This window comes from Nipponia nippon, unplaced genomic scaffold, assembly GCF_047370975.1.
Source record: "Nipponia nippon isolate SJK-2023a ecotype South Korea unplaced genomic scaffold, ASM4737097v1 scaffold_4, whole genome shotgun sequence".
In the NCBI taxonomy this organism is placed as follows: Eukaryota; Metazoa; Chordata; class Aves; order Pelecaniformes; family Threskiornithidae; genus Nipponia; species Nipponia nippon.
Window position 1 is genome coordinate 23,096,652 of NW_028262358.1, and position 16,637 is coordinate 23,113,288.

Sequence of the window (16,637 nt, forward strand, 5' to 3'; positions counted from 1 at the left end):
CTATAATGAGACTCCATAACATTTCTGTCATTTTATTAAACAGTAAATAACAGACATCCATAGTAAATGCCTAACTTCACAGAGTACGCTGGTGAAGGTGTGCTGGATCTTAGCTACACATCCTGCAGCCATCTTGCAACTTAGAAATAAATGAAACCATCCACAGTTTTATTGGGAAAACAAAGCGTTAACACTCCGGTGATGTTAACTATGATAAAAGGGGGGTGTGTGGGTGTGTGTGTTACTGTGCTGTACTCTATACATTTATGAGCTCTTTTTATAGTAGCATTCCCAGCAGCATTCCCAGGAGCAGTCCAGGTCCAATCAGGACTGGTATGCCATTGTGTGAGGTGTTGTTCTAATTCATGTGTAAATGTGGAGTGGTTGCTGCCCTGAGGATATTACAGTGAAATTACAAACAAGATAAAAAAATAGTAGGAAGTGTGGAGGAGAAGGAGGGCAGCTGCAGCGAGGTGCACTTGTCTCGTCGAGGTTGCGGTACGTACAGCCTGATACCAAATGATGGGCATTTCATTTATTTATGTCTGCTGCTTTCAAAACAATTAGCCTCATTGTCTTTCGTTTGTGTCTTAGTTATTTAAACAGAAATGTAGAAAGTACAAAATGAATTGCTCCTGAGATCCTTCTAGCCTCTTGTGCTCTCTCTAGCAATGACCAACCCCAGGCGCCTCAAGGAAAGTTGTAAGAGCCTCACAATGGGCAGACATGGGATAATCTTCTCTCTACATGTTCTCATCCTAATCTTTCATTATTAGGGATTAATTTAAGCTTTGAAGCATGAGGTTTTAAAAAAAATATATTTGTTGTTCCCCTTCCTCCACAGTCAACCTTGTTTAAAGTATGAAATATCCTCCCAAGCCTGTGATCTGAGCTATTCTCAGGGTAATCCTACCTGCTCCTTGGTGTGCTAACCAAATTTGCAGCTTGGGAACTACCGTGGTGATTTTGCTTCCTTGAAGGCGCTGGTAGATCCTTTTCCGCAGGGAGGTGGGTGAAGGCAGAAGCATGTTGAGCAGTCACGGCCTGGGTGTTCCCATGTTGCCGTACGTCAAAGCTGTGGTGCTGTGGCTGGATCTCGCCCTTTTCTTTTAATATTTTAGTAGCTAATTTGCAGTAAAGCACAATAGAAAATAACCATAAATAAATCTGGGATCCTTTATATTAATTTCTTTCGCTAGCTGTGTACATATGAGCAGCTTGCCATTTGCATATGTGAATCTTGTCATAACAATTTCGGGAAGTGATTTGTTAATAATCAAGTTCTCAGAACAGCTCTAAATCAGTAATTGATGTAGGTCTGGATAAAAGCAAGCCTTCCGCCTGCCTATTTTGTGGAGCATTTTTGGCAAGTTTCAAGCTAGCGTGAAAACTAGCCATCAGAATAAAATTTAGGACAGCTGGGATGCTTTGCTGTGAAGACTTTTGGCTCCACAGTTCAAATAATCACAATAGCAGCTCAATTTAGCCTTTGGCTGGGTAGGTTTGGCAGGGCACAATGAAAAATAATTATTTCATGGCCTGCTTATTTGTCCCTTAACAAATAAACTCTCTGACCTATGCAGGCTTATGTAAATATGCTGCCGTATGTGGGGTTGTAGAGCACGGTCATGTCCCCATTTGGAAATATGTTTTATTTCACCCTCATGTTACAAACTTTTTTTTAGAGTTTTGTTTGGGAAGCAAAGAAAGGGATAGGAGGTATCAGATGCTGAAGCCCAGACAGCCAGGCACAGAGTCTAAAAAGCCATCTAACAGTCGTCTTTCTGAAAACACGTCCATTAGTATGCAGTGTTTTCACTGCTGTAATAATAAGAGCAATCATGATACGAACAAGTCCGTCTCTTCACAGCCTTCCCACGCGGGATGGAGAATGACAGCTCCTAAAGCATTTGGATATTTGCCTGAATGTATGCTGCTTAGCTAACCACGGTTCAACTTGCTCTCCATCTTATGGCTTCCTGGATATCCTTCTCAATTGTTTCAGTGACAGCTTAAAATGTGAGACTTGCAGGGGGGAGATAAAAGCTTAGCGAAAGGCTTTTTGTGTGTGAATTTAAGGGGAAGTTTTATTACACTTGATGATGGAGAGACATGCCACACTATTTTCTGTTCCTACGATTTTAGTATTTGCACTTTCTGTTGTACTGGCAGCAGCCAATCCATAACGTTGTCTTTCTGTTTCCCACTCTGGAGGGGGAAAATACACAGAAGAATACAGATTGATGGTTTTGTCTTCTGACACCACCATTTTGGTTCTGAAACCGTAAAAGAAAGCCTTTTTCCCAGTGATCTGAAAGATCTCTCTAGAACATCTGCCTTTACACACTCATGCACCTACGCACACACACGTGCACGCACGCATGCACAGGCTCTCACTAAGATGGCTATGATCTGTTTTTAATAGTGGTACTTCTTCTCAAAGTGTCATTTAAAAAAACATCAGCAGTCATGTCATGCATCGGGATGAATTTCTAAATGTAAATGAGATTCTCTCAGTAATTTATTTACATTTGTTTTCAGCACAACAAATGAGACATCACGTAGCTTCATAATTTCCCATGACCGAGTCACCAGCATGAGGTGTGTAATTTACCCTGATTTAAGATGCTTATCTAGAGGTTCTTGCAACAATACCTGGTGGGCTTTTTTATACTACTTTTTGCTGGCTTTTAACCCATCTACTTCACCTCCTTCTCTGTTTTTCAGTTGAAAAAGAAGTATAAATGTGGCTGCTTCTTGAGGCATTTTTTTCAGTAAAGCTGAGAGGGATGGCTTTGTTGCCTTGTTTTATGATTATTTTCCCTGCCATTTCCTTTTCATTTGCTAAAAATCAGAGGAGGCTTCCAGAACATGTCTTGATTTACAGTCTGATGATGGAGGAAGGAAATGCTGATTCTGGACATTTCTGGTGGAAAAATGTTTGTTCAGACATGAAGCGTGAATGGGAAGCGTCCTGTAGTCGTTGGGTGTCCCCTTTATCAGCTGAAATACTAAATCTTGGGCCTGGTCTTGGCTCTGCTACTGACTTCGAGTTTCTGATCTGCCTGTGTCTGAAGTGATACTTACATTGAGAAGGGATGTGAACCCCAATTTTCAAATAATGTGTAGTACTCATGTACTACAAAACTCATTTATTTTAAGCCTGTAGTTGGAACATTTAGATGTCTAACTACTTGCTTGAGTATTTCAGGTGGGTAGATGATTAAAGGTGCAATGTACCATGCATACAATTTTGTACCTCTTATCTTGCAGTCTCAGTTAAGGCTTGACTAAAAATCAGGGCAATAGCTTTTGCTATTTTACAGGGTAACAACACAGGAGAACTGTGAGACTTGATGAAAGTTACCGGTAGTTCCGCAGCAGTACAAAATGCTATGCTATATAATTATGCTGTGGCAGTAGTTTGGGATGTTATCGTGCAAAAATACTGTACATCTTTATGGAGGTCTGTAGGGTTAACGGTGTGTGGGTGTTCTTTTCTTCACTGAGAGGAAGCATGACATTTCTTTGTGCTCATTCCCAAACCAAAATTCAATGTCTTCCTTTAAACTGCATAAGCAGATTCCAAAAAAGAATAGATTTGGACGGGTTTTTAATGTGCCTTGTACGTACTAGGACCCAGTTCAGATTTAAGTTTTGGCCTGCTGGCCATTTCCTTAACGTTGCATGGGTCTAGCACCAAATTATGCTGATGGCTTGTCTATCACCAAATTATTTACAGCACTGCAGTTAAATTATAGAAGTCTTCCAGACAAGCAGTGCTCTGGGCAAATTATTTCATCAAAGTTATTTTCCATGGTATGCTTAAGCAAAAGCTTACAGGAACAACATGAATCTCTTTCTGGTATGTGATTATGCATATGTGGTAACAGCCCCCTCTTTCTACCTGGGAAAACAGAAGGAAACCATGATATGAAAATTAGTGATCTCTGTGTTTTCCTCAGTTTGAACCAAAAGTTTTAGGTTATGGAAGTGCAGGACTCAGGCCAGCAGTAGGATGGCCACTTCTGCACACTGTCAGCTAGTTCAAGGTCTCGGCACGTTTTTTCTTCTGTAGACTTATAACCGCACACCTCTGTGCACTTATAAAAATCAGGTACTGCACAAGCACATCAGCCGGCTTTACTAGTTCCTTGTCACATCCAGGCCCAGTGGTCACTGTCCACTTTCACAGGGAAGTACATTTGTGTATCTGAAGGCAGTATAGGCTTTTACTGCATTCCCCCCATCTAGCAAGATTTGAGCTGCTGTATGACTATGAAATGTACAAGGAGAATATAAATCCTAAAAGCAGCCCTAACTCCCCATTATAATTGGCATCCTTTCAAACTCTGTTCCAGAGTTTAGAAATACAGTCAGGGTAGAACATCTATATTTGGGTTTATATGTACTGGTCATACCTACTGGTTCACTTGGAAAACCGTTGGCATAGATCACTATTTAAAGACTCTGGATGCAGTGTTTATGTTTAGCTCAGTGTTTTTTATCACTGCATATTTTCTTTTAGTATTCCATTTTAACATGTTTGCACTGTGAGACAAGAATGCCTTCTCAGCCTCTACACGGTTGTGTGCTTTTTGTTTAATGAATATAGAAATTCAGGTTTTAAACTGACTCCTGTGCATAAATTCTGCTGGGAAAACAGGTGCTTAAAATCTGTTTTCCAGATCTCTCTTCACCCATATCTTTAGGGTAAAGCTCAGCCACGTGTAGATGGTAGATTCGAATGGGACCTCTGCACTTGGTGCCCAGATGTTGAAAACCTTACACATGTGAGGAAGGGCAGCAGGCTCAGAAACGCGTGAAAGCTAAAGGTCTTTGCAAACCAAACCTTTGATTTAACCTAATTTCTGTCTGGCATTGGGCTGTGTTTGTTGCTATGTGAGGACTACGCAGACCTGGGGAGCCCACTCTGCAGCTCAGCTGGGTGGGCTCAATCCAGGCACGTGAGAGGTGGGACTGCAATAGCTGGAGTTTCATTACGTTGTTGGAGGATTTTTATTTTTTTTTTTTCATTGGCAGGATGTGAATGTATGTGAAAGTTGGATCTCCTTTACTCATGATCCTTAGGAGATGCAAGTCTGATTAAGAGCCCCCTTAATTTAGAAATGCTCTTAAAGACAGGAAGATACTTAAAGCTGGCTTTGTCAACAAAATGGGGGAGCTATGCTCTTGGGGCCCATTAACAGTGGTGCCAAGATGGCCGCTGCTGCATAAATACTAGGAATTAAGTTTCTAAAAAACCCAAGAAGCTCCAAATTGTATGTCTCACCAGTTCTTTACTCCCCTAGTTGTAATCCATATCTCACTTATTGCTGGAGTCAACAGTCTAATAGTAAGAAAAAAATACAACCTTTCATCATCTATTGATTTCCAGTCTTTAAAAACTGACAATAAGCTATTTTTTGTCCAATTTCTCAATAAATAGTAACATCTATTGGTTTTTCAGTTTTATTATATTACATTAGAATATATTTTACTGCATATAGTTGGTAATGTAGCATCAGGAGACATGTTTACGTTCAGCAAGTAACTTTTGAAACTGCATAGCTCAACTGAGATATGTAAACAGATTTGTAATGCTAGTTTAATTTAGATTACAATGCAGAATACTCAGGCTTGAGGTCATTTTTCTATTTGTTCCATTATGATCCTCTAACTAATGGAGGAGAATCGCCATAAAAAATAATTACAGTAGAACATCAGTAAAGGTGAACATCTACTTTCTTCCCTGTCTGAGGGAGAGGGAGGAATTTTGTAGTTAAGCAAGCATCACAATATCTGGGTTTATTTCCTAGAAATCCACCACGGACAATGTTGTTCAGGTTGGGCAAGTCATAAATTCTGTCTGTGTGACACTGTGTGTCAGATGATGTGGCACGAACATCATCTTTTTCAGTGACCTCTGTTACCCTCTCTCTCCTTTTAAAAAAGGAGACAAACTGCAATATGATTTAGCTGTGGTAGACCTTGGGATGTGGATCCTGAGTTGCCTCCCCACCACCACCTGCCTTCACGGTGGAAGATGACCTGGTGGGTTTTTTCCTTTCCAGAACCTGTCAGAAGACACTGAAGATCAACAGTTGCCTGTTCCTTACTCTTGTGATGAGAAATGGCAATTTGATGATATTTTTATCCCTGCTGTAGAAGCAGTTTAAGCATTTTTTTTTTTTTTAAATTAAGAAGCAGTTAATTTTTCTTCTGGTGACATTCAGCCCCACAGCCAAAGACAGTAAGGTCTCAGTTGTTTCCATCCTAACACCAGAAGACCTGAGGTGGAGGTGCCACTGCTGCAGTGAGGACTCACAAAACAACCTCTGCTTTAAACCAGCTGTGCCACTGCGCCTCCAGTCCTGGCCTTTGCAGGCCCAAGTGGTTCTTCTGCTTCGAGGCTATCAAAGTGATCATCCTGGCAGGCTTCTTGGATGAAAAATTTCATCCAGGTCATGAAACATCTCCCTGTACATTATCAACATAGAGACAGGTTCTGGCTTACGTTTCATAACCATTGTGCAGTAAGCGGAGAGAGAACCATTTGGGCAAATTTTTCGTGAATTGGGTGCTATTCTGCAAGGCATGGGCTTGTGCTCATAAGCTGCTGTGGATCTTGCTGTCATCTCTGCCTCACAGGATCTGATGCACAAGGAGTTAATAGATATCCAATGACCAAAGCCATTTATATTTCTCTTTATATACAGAAGTGAAGTGGAGCATGTAAAATTGGAAAGCAAAACCAAACCTGAAATTCTCTAACTTTGACTCGTGTGTGTGTGCGGGTTATTTTCCCATGATCTTTAATTACATTCTGTACTGGAGGGGGAAGAGGGGGGATGCTAATCTGGTGCACCAACTGGGGGAAAAACAAACTGTTTTACAGCGGGAGTCTAGATGACAGCACACAGCAAATGCAAAATTTGACATTCATATGAAAGTGAGCTAAGCAAGACCAATAGAAGAGAACCAAAATGACTGCAGCAAGAGGAATTCAAGTGGTTTAAGGAAACCACGGTTTCTCTATTTATTGAAATACCGCAGCCGACCTTTAAGGTGGTGGTGATACGATGTAGATTTTGTAGGGCAGCACCGAAAGAGATGGCTGTTATAAAGGGAATGTGTGATTGGTTTCAGGTTCATGAGAAGCTAGGTTTAGAAGAGGATTGCCCTTCCCTCTTTGAACATACAATATAGTGGGGCATGTCTCATTGCACTGGATGGAATGATGCTGTTTTCAGGAGTGCTGTTTGCTGTGCTTGCTAATGAATTTCCAATGGGTGTTTGAGCCTTGATATTTACTGTAGAGATGCTTGCAGTCAGTTGGAAGAGATGTGACTGAATGTGAAGCTTAGTTCTGTGTACATAGAAGCCCGCTCTCTGTGATTCTGCCTCAAGTTGTATATTCGATATCAGTTTGCAATAGTAAATAATTTGTAGGAGTCCAGCTGTGACTTAAGGCTCCTCTACAAACAGCATCCAAGGTGCAAAGTCATGTAATACCCTTTTTCTTCTCTCACTGGATAAAATAGGCTTTAAAAAACTATTCCCACTTCCAGTCAAAACATTAAAGCCAATGAACTGGGTGGATGCTTTTACTGGGGTATAGCAAAAATGGTATCTGCCCTGTTCTTTGGTTCTGATGTCTTCTTCATCCCCTTGGCTGAGAGCTGGGTCACAGCACACTGCTGTGCTCTCCTGCACCACGTGGGCTGAGTTTCTGTGCAGAAGTGAATGTCTTTGCTAAACAGCTTGACTTAGCAGCGCTATACGCTTGCAAGGTGCAACTATTTATTGGAGTAAGGGGTGAGCGGACTATTTAAAAACGGAATTCCCAGTGTGTTCTAGCATCATATTTGAAAGGCAACGGTGAGTCTGACCTAAGGGTATCCTGTGTGAATAAAGGTTTAAGCACAGGTCTTACCTTGTCTCTCCACTCTTTTTTTTTTTTTTTTTTCTTTCTTTCTTTCTGTTCATTAACCTACTCTTCAAATGTCAGTGGCAAATTTTGTCATGGTGGATAGCATGTTCCAAAGGACCTAAATTCTTCTCTGAGAGGAGGACCAGGGCAACTATGATGTGTGCCAATTTAACACCTTTAAGTGGCATGTGAGGGCATCTCTGCTGCTCCCTAGCAGCGCTAACCTGTGAATTGAATAATCCTGGAGCCAAAGGGGCAGTATGTCTTATATCTCTTTGCACCAGCTGTGACTGGTGTGGATCCCTGGGGTGATACCGAGAATGAAATGAACTCTTGTGTGCTCAGAAGGTCGATTATGAGCAGATGATCACTCGACACTCACGTTATTATCACATTCTGGGCAGTGTACCTCTACCTCCAGGAACAGTTGTAACAGTGAGCTTTAATCTGGATTCCAATTTTAAATCTAACTTTCATGTGAACCCTTAGAAAAAAAAAAGTTAAATTGTACTTTGAAAAAGAAAATAAGTGAAAGGTGGAATGAGAGGGTATAGAATAATCAGGATGCTTTTTTCTCTTTGGTAGATGCTAGGAAAGAAAAGGAACATACTATGGATCCTCTTCTCTTGCTCATTGTTTTTTGATCCAGCCCATTCATTACACACACTGGTCCCAACACCTTCAATCACTTCCTATCAGCTCTGTTGCTCAGAGGCCAGACTTCACTCCCATACCTTTTAGCACCGCACTGCCTCGGGGAATTCCCTTGGGGCATCCTCTACAGTTGCTACTTCTTACCACTCTCATCTGGAGAAAGCACATTGCACTTGGGCATCCAAGCCCAACATCACACTTAAGCCATCCAAAGGCCACTTGAGATCATTTACATTTTTTATTAGCCTTCTAAAGTAGTTGGTCAAAAGGTACAGTGGCTTCCCTAGCTGTTTGAACTCCTTTGGAAGGCTGTCATTTGGGATCACTGGTCCACCAGTGGCCTATAATTGTTATGCAAAACATTGCACAAACATAACATAACTAATTGCACAATTCAGATTGCTTTCTCCTCGTCATCCCATTCATCATGCTCCTCATCCACACCTATAGTCAGCATCTGGCATTAGCAAAGGCCATATTTGTGGCATTAATACATTCCTTTTGTAGTGAAAATGCCTTTTGTGTATCTCTTTGTTACTTAAGGGTCCTGCCAGGGTGTTCAGTAAGCCTGAAAAGGGTGTTTAGAAAGCCTTGTAGTGGACGCCCCTTTTTCAAATACTTAATGGGAGTGTAATGCAGTGGTACTCCAGGATACAAACACAGCAACTCTGAGAGCTCAGAAAAGGGACATAATACACATCAGCAAAGGATCCCCCCTTTTCTTAACAATGTTGAAGTAAGTAATACAGTGTTTTGCTGCTTCTTAGAATCTGAGGCAAATAATGCAGGATAGCTTTTCTTCACAGTGGACATGTCAAGGTCATCAGTCCTGTTATCCTGACCTAAGACGCATAACCAGTTCATTCTGATAACCAAGCAAACCAAACCTATGTTGAAAAGTGCAGGAGGTAACAGGGAAAAGTCCAAGAATGTCTTTGAAGCAAAACATGAGAAACTGCCTGGTACCCTTACTGCCAGCCCTGGGCAGAAGGTTTTGTGCTTGAACGTATTGAGGGTGTGTTTGCCACTCATGTAAGGACAGGGTGGGAGCATCTTGGATTGGAAGCTGAAGGAGTTCTGCAGCACCATAATTCTTCTTGGGAAAAGGAAATGATGTAAGTTTCTACTTTGGAATCTTTCCCCACAACTCTATAAATTTAAAGAAATAAAACACAAACAGAAAATTGATTTTTGAATGACAGTGAATTATTGTCATTAGAGGATATGTAGTTTTGTGTCAAGGGGAAAAAAAGCCTCAGTGTACTATGTACTACTTTCTGAAGCATTACTTAATGTACCAGTCATTGCTGGGAACATGGAGTCCTTTTAATGCTAGTCAGGTAATACGTCATTCTCTTTGTAGAAACTCTGTGCAGCAGAGACATGAGTTATATACTGATGTAGTTATCAGAAGATCATGTGGTAGCACTAATGTGAGTCACTACAGTGGAGTTTGCCCCGTTTGAAATTTTTACATAATTAAATATGTGAGTCATTGTCCAAATTCTGCCAAAGTGCAGATGTCTGTAATTTAACATATGCAATTCAGCTTGCATATGCTTTCCATAGGGTGAGCATCTTTTCGTTTGTAGACAACTCCAGGTTAACTCCGGTCTGGGAGCCGTTTCCTTTCGCCATTCAGCATGCAACGCTTCCATTGAAATCTGTGGCAGCTTCGGTAAAAATAGCTGGAACACCCAGACCTTAAATAGAGCTCTTTGCTTCGTTTTATGTTCTGCTGGTAATTCTTTAAATACACGTAGTTAGATCAAAACAAGCATATTTTTGTTTCTGTAATAACGAAGGATGTGGCCTACATATCCCGGTGAAATACGTTCAGTTGCCTTGTATGACATCTGTCTCTTTACCAAGGCAAAGACCAGAGAGAGGATTAGAAAGGTAAGGCAAGTTTCTTTCAGGGGAAGCAAGCTGGAGACGCTTAGGTAAATATTGGACTTTTTTAATGATAAAATTCAAGATGGTGGATGGCTTAGTACACAGGGGGAGTTATATCAGATCGGTTTACCTGAGATTAAAACCACCCTCCATGCGGTTAGCTATATCATCGACATTTCTGAAGATTTCACAAATCATTGGTTTCTGAGGTCTGAAGATGATGATGTACCATCTCTGAGTCATTTGGCTGAAGAGGCGGCAGCTTTTCTTTCTTTCTTTCTTATTTTTTCCTCCCCCTGCCCCTTTTTCTCAGCTGCAAATCTAATTGTTCTCCATCTAATGCTGAAACGTAACAAAAATATGATTAACATCACATTCAGAAGTAGCTCGTAGTTCTCCTGGGCACAGAAGGAAAGAACAGGCATATATGGAAATGTTGGAAAAATGTCTGATTAACTCATGAGAGAGAGTGAAAGTGACTAAGGCTGCTCTGCTAATTTCTGAGTCACTGAGGAGATGCTATTTTTTCTTATTTGTCAATGTCTCCCTTAAATGGGACATTAAATAATGTTTACTACTGTAAATTCTCTCCCAGGAAGGGAAGAGTTGGATTTAAATCCATTTCAGTTTCACCTGCAAGTTGGTCTGGATGATGTACTTGCTGTTTGATAAACTTGCACTGATTCTCAGGTTTGTTGCCAGTCCTACTGTAAGGCAAGTTTTGTATGCATTACTGATGTACTTCAGATGTTTAGCACAAACTCTAAAGGGGATGACTAGTTCATTTCTTTGGGAGTTTCAGCCTCTCTCTACAAGCTCTATGCTTGTAATAATAGTAGTAATATAGGTAGTGTAGGATCCTCTTCTTGAAAGGTAACCTTTGAGTCTTACGCCCACAGTTTTCCTTCTGGACTGTAAAATAGTGTGCTACCTTTCTTTGGAGCTCAGAATAGGAGGCTGTGTTACAGGAGAAACTTGTATGTTTTATTTAAAAAGTCAGTTCTTCTCCTATAGAAAGACTGCAGCCTTATGCAAGAGGGCAGCACGTACGCTAGCCCATGCAGAGCGTACGTACCCCAGCCAAAGGGGTGTATGTTTCAAACACCCTCTGAGAGTCCTGAAAGCTGCCTTAGTAATTTATTGATGATAGAGATGAGAAATAAATTCCTCCCGTAGTCTCCCTCCCCATGCTGCTCAGTTAACACTGCCAGCAAAGGAGGAAGGAAGTTCCCACACCTTTACCTGCTGCAGAGAAAGGATTACGCAGGTAAGCAGTCCTGCGTGCCAGGTAAAGAAATAGCCAGACTCAGGAGCACGTGATTCTTGACACCCTCAGTACCTACTCCCTATCCCTGTTATATTTAAGTGTTCTGCCTTGTTCATGGTCTCTGAGCTTGTTCCTGTTAACTTTCCCTGCATCCCCCCAGTAAAAATCTTTGTTGCAAAAAATAAAGCTGCGCATTCAGGATGTGCCTGAATGGCAAAGCACAGTGTCCTAGATGATGTAACTCAGGTTTTGGGAGCAGGATAATTGCAGTAGTGTGAGGCTTCTTTTAGAATAATTAATCTTGCTGAGAACCAGGGTATAAAAGCCTGTACAGAGCACAGTAATAATGCAGTTACACCATTTCCAGTATTTGTGTGCCCCCGCGTAGCACTGCAGATCAGAGCAGGCATGCACAATGATGGTCAAGGAATGATTTCATCTTTGCAGCCCTGTGCCAGGACTGTGATACAAAATACGTGGGATTCATTCTAAAGAAAACAGTGGCACTCATCTTCCATACTAAACCAGGAGGCCTTTGAGATCATTATGAATCATTTTTACAAAGGAGAGGTTTATGTTTCCGTTCATGGAGCCAAAGCCTGTTCTCGTGCCCTGTTACTGCCTGGCACTTGCCCATGCAGGAGTGAACTCTACTTCAGCTGCATGCACTTGCAGATGTTGGGATTTCCATTTCAAAGCACAAACAATTCTAATATTAAAAAGGGTATTTCCCCAGTGGGAATATGGGTTGCATGAGCTTCTTGACTTTTCTTTTTCGTCTTTTGATCGTGTATGATAACACCTTTAGATCTCTCTATCACTTTTTTTTTTTGTCAGCATCACAGTGGACAAAGTGTCAGTAGAAGTTAAAGTGGAAAGCATCCTTAGAGAGATAAAGGTTCTCTTCCACCGCCCGCTATATGGTTGACTCTGTTGCTCTTTTCTGTTGGGACTTAGTCTGCTGGGGCACTTTGTTGCTTAACTTAAATTTACTTAGGGATAATAAGGGATAGCCTTGGCCATTAAGTAACTCTTCTGAGGGAGGGGAAAGGGATTTTTCTAGAGCACCTGTGTGCCTTTCTGAGACGTGGAGTTCAGAAACATCTGATAAGGTAACCTTCAGCTGGTTTTCTGCAGTGACTTCTATCATGAAGTCTGAGCCCTAAAAGCATTGGTATTTTCAGGCATTATAGCTGAAGAGAACTGCAATGTCCTTGAACTACCCACTAGCCAAAGGAACGACATCTCCAAACTCAGCTGATGAATTCCCATGTACTGTCATACGTGACTTACTTTTTCCATTTGCTCTGAGATGTCCAACTGGTACCAGGACCTTGGCTCTAACCGCTACGCAACGCTAGGCTGGTACCGCTCTCAGATGCTGCCCGGATATGCTGTTGCCCTCAGAATGTCTGCTCCTATATTGTATAGTAAGGATAATCCTTTGTTTAATTTTTTTTAACATTTTGAAAGGAAAATAGGGGTCTCATTCAGGTCTTTCCATTTTTGCATGATAGTACAGTTGAACAACGTGTACATGTGTTAATTAAACATCCCTTCTTATCACTGTTTTGGTAAGTGTCCTGTAAATTTAATCACTACGACACCTCTGTACACATTACAATCCTTTTAAAGATCTAGAGAAAAATCCTGGTGGATTATTCAAAGCACTAAATCACACAGAATTACAGTAGTTATTAGAGGCATTAAAACCTGTGATAAGAAGCTTTATCATGCATTTTTGGGGAGGCTTAATCTTTATCAGAGATGACTGTAAATAGAAGTGAACAGCAAAAAAACTTGATAACAGTTTATTTTACAGTACATCAATAATCAGGTACTGTAATTACAGTATAATTACATGATAATTATTGCATAGTAGGTAACTACAGTATATTAGTTTTCTTGGTTTTCTATTATCACAACTACCTGCGAGACCTGAGCCAACAAGGGGCCTTATTCTGCTCCCATTTACCCTGGGTTTACACACACATGCGCGCGCGCGCACACACACACACGTATTTACATTATATATGTGTTTTGACTGACTTCAGAGGAGTTGGACCTGTTTGCATGGAGGAGGAACAGGCAGTGTGACACGCTAAAGTAGATATGATCTCTTCCACATATACATTTATCTAGACTCAGGACTATAAAAGAAGGGAATGGGATTTTAGCTGTGGTTATATTTAGATATCTAATTTATTTTTTTCCCTCTTTTTGGCAGTGGAAAAGTTGTGGTATTCTTAATCACGTAGATAAACCTCTCAGTTACAGACCTACTCAGTGTGTGGGTGTTTATATTATATCTGTAGATTATTTATCTCTGTACATCCACATCTGAATACAGATTAGATTAAGTCTCTGTTAATTGTACTTGGGCTGCGTGTGCATGCCTGTGTTTACATATTTCCGGTAGTAACCCTGAAACGTTCTGTCGTTTTGGGGTGTAGGCTAAGTGAGGACAACCAATTAAGTATGACTTCTTCTAATTTAATGCTGTTTACAATGTTAAAGGTTCCAGTTAATTAAGAATAGTTGTGAAGCTGGCAGAGGAAATGTTCATGTTGAAATTAAGAGCTTTTCACGATAACAAGTGCTGAAGATGTAATACAAAATATAGCCTGTGAGGAGTATGGAGTGACTTCTGCTCCTCACAGCTTTGGTTCACGTTGAAATTAAGAGGTTTTCTTGATAGCAAGTGCTGAAGATGTAATACAAAATACAGCCTGTGGGGAGTATGGAGTGCCTTCTGCTTCTCACAGCTTTGGTAGGAACTAAGCTATACCTTTAAGCGCAGATTTGGGCAGCACACCCCAAATAAGCTGCAGAGAGTTTGGAGAAAGTCCAAAGGGAAAGCAATGAGGGTGATAAGAGACCGAGGAAACGTGGCCTGTCAGGAAACACAGACAATAGTGGGGGTGCTCGGGCTGAAAAAGAGATGTCTGAGGGATAACATGGCGACAGGCTGTAATAATAGAAAAGACTGGTGGAAAAGAAAGTCAGTAATTTATTCTCCATCTCCATGGAGAGAAATGGGAGGGTATGGGAAGTAATTTGTTAAACGGAACCAAACAAAATTCAGATTAGGTACTAGGAATGACCTTCTACGGTGGATAAAACAAAACACCAGAAAAAGGCAACTCAGGATGTTGTGGCATTTCTTTTGTTGGAAGTTTTTCAGAAACAGGAATAGATGGTCCTGCCTGGAGGTGCAGAGGAGGACAAAAGGCATCAAGACATCTTAACACTCCTAGCCCCATTTTCTGTGACTTGATGGTGATCTGTTTAAGAATCATGGCTGTGAGAAGGTGGTGTGTTCCCAGTTTGCTTACCAGTGGGTCAAAAGAAAAACAGATGGTTTGCTCATCTGAAATAAAAACTCTATCCAGTAAAAGACCTTGGAAAGAATCAGCATTCATGCGGGTTTGGTAGACTGCTGCAATTTCATTTCTATCAAAATCTGAGGGCAGATGGTACACTGGCTGAAGCTGGTGGCAAAACTTACCATGGCAGCAGCGGAACTAATGTTAGTTTATACCATAAAATCCCTGTGTTTTGCTCATCGTTTTGAACTAGTGATTGCACATGCCAGGCGTAGTTTATACTGTTTAATAATAAGTTATACAGTGAGAATAATTCCATTTCCAAAAGTAGTGACCCTACTGTTAACTTTAACTTTGCAACTATCATGCAGTTCCCATATGTGAAGTCTAGTAGCAAGTGTGAATGTACACTTAACATGCTCTAATTTCCTTTTCTCGTCCTTTTCACTGAGTAAAATGGCAGGTAATATATTTATTATCCAATACTTACTGATTAGGGGACTTCGTGTTTAATTTTCAGGTGAAATAACTCAGATTTTTTCCTCTTTCTTGTGTGAAACAACTCTCATTGAGATACCAGTATAGCTTTTATAATGCTTCCTAATTTTTTTCTAGAAGAAATTTTGGTTTTCTTTCTGCAGTAGCTGACATTTGTAGTAAACGCTGAGAGGCAGTGATCCAACTGGAAAATATTTTGCTTGATACACCAAAAACTCTTCCTGCAGAAGATGATGGTACTGTTTTTTTTAGGTTGGGTTTGTACAATTCAGTACAGAGAGGTAGTTTTTGGTTTCCTTGTTTTTTGAACATATGACTAATGAATAAGTACTGTATTTACAACTTTCTAACTGTACTACATGAGGACCATGCTCTTGGGCACATGGGAAGTATGTTGCATTACGTGATAGTCCTAAACCTGCAAATGCTTTCCCTCCGGAAAGTGCTTCAAACACGTTTTTTGAAATTATAACTCCCTCTTAGCTACAGGTGATGCTCATGGCCCCTCTTCCACCTAGCCTATGATCAAAAGATGTGCAAAATGCCAGACTGATGAGTAACACAGAAGCGCTGTGCTATCGGGACAGAAAGGTTCAAATCTTAAGGACTAATTTGGAGGTTGTTGGTTCCTTTGCAAGTATTTAGCAGGAAACGTGAACAGAAAGATGCTGAGGTTGCTGTTTATGGCTGAGGCCACTTTCATGCAGTCTGCCGAGTGTATTTACAGTGCTCATTATACTGCTGTGGGGTTTGGTCTCCATTTCAGAGAGAAGGGGGTCTCCAGTGGTTATCTGAACACAATGAAAGAAGGATTTTCTAAATTTCTTTTTAGACTCCCGGTATTTCTAATGCTAAGGATTTTAAGGATATGGTTTTCTAAAAATTTGTTTTATTTTAGAAAACATTCTTTTTAGAGAGGCACATTAGAGAGGAAAGGTTAGGATTATTTAAGGAAGGGGAATTAATTGTGTCACTTCTATGGGCATTAGGCAAATTGCCTCACTTGGAGTTAAGAGGCATCATGGGAGTATTTAAGTATAGGGTACCTGCAATGCACTTTATG

At 40.7% G+C, this 16,637-nt stretch overlaps 1 protein-coding gene across 23 annotated transcripts in view; it reads left to right on the plus strand.

Moving 5' to 3' along the window:
* Nucleotides 1–16,637, plus strand: part of ESRRG (estrogen related receptor gamma) — a 408,303-nt gene that overhangs the window by 59,339 nt on the left and 332,327 nt on the right. The window contains exon 1 of one of the 23 annotated variants that reach the window (XM_087774100.1): nt 482–498. The exons of 21 other annotated variants lie outside the window; for them this stretch is intronic. The gene's annotated coding sequence lies outside the window, so the exon portion shown is untranslated. Of the gene's footprint in view, nt 1–481; nt 499–2,559; nt 2,602–16,637 lie in introns of those variants that run through there. One more of the 23 variants, XM_087774085.1, reaches the window with a different exon arrangement.